Genomic DNA, 3692 nt, shown 5'->3' with positions numbered 1-3692 from the left:
ATTCCTGCTCTGAGATATACATTTAAGTCCGTTTGTGATTAAGATATTGTTTTTAAAGGTATTTATTATTTAAAAATATATTAAAATAATATATATTTTTTAATTTTTTTTGACACCAATACATTAAAGTAATAAAAAAACATTATAAAACATTAATTTAAAATATTTTTTTTAAAAAAAAAAACACCATTGAAATACAATGTCAAATGGTGTCTTAAAATAGCCTATCGAAGAAGGATCCCACTTTCTTTTTTTTTCGATACATTTCATATAGTTTTTATACGTATATAACTAATAAAAAATGAAATATGATTTCAAATATTTCAAGATACTGTGAAGTCATTTTTATATGCATAAACAATTGCGTCCAGGTCAAGGATAGAGTGGGTACGAACGACCAAAGGAGGAGAGGTGACCAAAGTGGGGTTAAGCAAGACAAACCAGGGTCGGGTGATTCGAGCGTCTTTGTCAAGGCCAGAACTCCATAAGGTCGTAGTCAAGGTCGAGATCGAAGTCTTTTCTAATTATATACATTTGTTTTTATATTTTAAAAAAAAATTAAAAAAATTTTAAATTTTATTTACTTATTTCAAATTAGTATTTTTTAATGTTTTTATATTATTTTAATGTACTTTTATTAAAAATAATTTTTAAAAATAAAAATATACTATTTTAAAATATTTCAAAATAATAATTTAACAAAAAAACAATAACAAACGCACTTCAAAACAATCCCTTCATGACCATGCTAATATGTCCAAGGATTGGGGCTTGATGGCTCAATGACGGGAACCAAATTCAAGCTGTCTAGGTACCAGACCAGGCTAGAAAGCCTTAAATTGAGGAAAGGATAAAGGTCTTGCGTCGAAGCTGGGCTAGGTCCTAGCCTAGCTTGGGCGAACCGGCAACCAGCTCTGCAACTTGTGATCGAGGCAATAGTACCCAAGATTGAATAGGGGCTAGATTCCATAGGTTCTGGACTAGCCGGGAAAACTCGGGGATTGTTGGGGGTAATTTGTAATGAAAATATAAAAACCAAAAATAAAAAAAAATATTTGACTCTGAGACGTGAGAAAGAATTATTTATTTTAAAAAAAATAACATCATCACAGTATAACTAAGCTTATAAACTCCCTTAAATTTTGAGTAGAGATGGGCCAAGAAACTCTAGGGTCCAGACTAAAGGTTAGTTTGAAATTATAAGAATAATAATAACAGTTTAAAATATATTTTTTTGTTTATAAATATATTTAAAAAATTAAAAAAATATTTTTAATATTAATATATCAAAAAATCATTTTTAATAAAAAAATTAAAAAATATATTTATATTATGTTCAAAAACATCCTAAAAAAATCTTAAGCATTGTCAGAATAATTGAGGATGCAGATAAAGAACAGGGAAAAAAAAATATTTGGCTTAAAGGCGGATCGAGACTAGATGGGAAGACTCGGGGATTGTTGGGACAATTCGACATGATGAAAAAAAGAGAGTTTTTAGGCTTAGAGGGACATCATCTTGTCTTGAATGTATTTATTTTCCCCAACAAGAAATATATAAAATTTTTATTATTAATTGCAAATTGTCAATCTTTAGATATTATTGGACAATGTTATGTGCTATGTTGCAAGTAATGTTAATTTTCTTCAAATATAAAAATAAAATGTCTAAATAATAACAATAATTTCAAAGAAAAAAAAAGTAAGACTCGAATTATTGACTTGATTGAATTTAATAAACTTATTTAATTTAATAATAGAATCAAAAGCAAAACAAAATTTGAGAATAGTTAATCATAAAAATAAGTTGTTAATGTCATATTCATAAAGAGAAAAAAAAAAAAAGCTTATTAAAGACTCATTGTCACTCGTCTATAGATACTATCTCACTGCCAAAAAAAGGTTCACCAAGATGTTTTAAATGCTTTAGATATTATTGGACAATGTTATGTGCTGTGTTGCAAGTAATGTTAAAATATAAAAATAAAATGTCTAAATAATAACAATAATTTCGAAGAAAAAAAAGTAAGACTCGAATTATTGACTTAATTGAGTTTAATAAACTTGTTTAATTTAATAATAGAATTAAAAGCAAAACAAAATTTGACAATAGTTAATCATAAAAATAAATTGTTAATATCATATTCATAAATAGAGAAAAAAAACAATTTATTATAGACTTATTATCACTCATCTATTGATACTATCTCACTGCCAAAAAAAAGTTCACCAAGATGTTTTAAATGTCATTGTGAGAGGTTGTATAATAATAATAAAAGAGATCGTTAGCAACCTCAAAACAATAATCCAGAAAGCAAACCAAATAAAATATAATGCAATAAGTATCTGATGTTTATATTTAATCAATTAATCTAATTTAATTTAATTCAAAGACAAAACTTCTTTCAAAAAAGCTAAATTTAACAAATAATGAAAAATAAAAAGACCTGGATAATCCGAGTTATTTTTAAAATTAGTAAAAAATCTAATAAAAAAAAATAAAAATAAAATAATGAAGCTCAATCTCTAATTAAATAAATGCTAAATAATAAAATTAAAAAAATATAAGTTAAAAAAAAAGGAAAAAAACCCAAGTAAACACGAACAAGTCTTCTAAACCTATATTAATCTTCCAAACTTGTAACTCATGAAATCTTAAAATCAAACTTAATGAAGAAGCTTAATTCTAAACTTATTTAATATTGAACAATGAAATTTTTTATAAAAAAAAAATTTAAAAAAAAATTTAAAAGTGAAAAAAATAATCAAAAGTATAAATATCAAATCAAATAGGAAAAAAATTTGGAGTATAAAATAAAAAAATAAAATAAATAACAATCAAATGAATAATGACTAAATATGGCATGAAAAAAATTAAAGGATGATAAAATTTTAAAAAAATAATCTTATAAATTAAATACTTATAAAAAATATAATTAAAAGATGATAAAATTAAAAAAAAATAATCTTATAAATTAAATACCTATAAAAAATAGTGATAAAATCTAAATAAAAAATAAATTGAAGAATTGTTTTAAAAATCTGAAAAACTAGACACGAGAATTAAAAAGAAAAAAGAAAAAAGGCTTTCGAAGCCAGACTAAAGATTTGTTGACCTAACATGTTTTCCATGAATAAAAGGGAAATCAAGAAGATTTCAATGTCTTTGTTAAAGCTGGGGTTTGGCCCCGATAGACATCGCACGTGTTGGTTAACAAGTGCAACAACAACCTATTCTCTAATACGTACATTGCACACATCAACTATCTTTTCTTAATGATATTTATATTTATAAAAATTTTAATTTATTTTATAATCAACATGATTATAACAAAAAGGTGATGATGAAAATACAAAAAAATCATTGGTTATAAATTTTTCTTATTTTGCTTATAATGATAATTTAGTAATTTCATCGTACTTTAAAAAAGAAAAAATACTAAAATATCCCATAACTCTAGTTAATTAAATCTTATTTTTGAGAATAATTTAGTGAAAATATTGTTCCAAAAATGCGAAAAAGACCTAAACACCCCTAATCAATCTATTAACCATGAATACATCAAGTAAAAATATTAATCTATCTCTGGTTGTTAATCTAGTAATTTTTTACGGGAAAAATAAAAAAATAATTTTATTATAGCGATCCGTAATAACAAATATCCACGTGTGCAACAAAACACCGAGCTTCTT

The sequence above is a fragment of the Populus euphratica genome, unplaced genomic scaffold (assembly GCF_000495115.2).
Source record: "Populus euphratica unplaced genomic scaffold, PopEup_1.0 scaffold255.1, whole genome shotgun sequence".
In the NCBI taxonomy this organism is placed as follows: Eukaryota; Viridiplantae; Streptophyta; class Magnoliopsida; order Malpighiales; family Salicaceae; genus Populus; species Populus euphratica.
Note: the sequence above shows the minus strand (reverse complement) of the source record.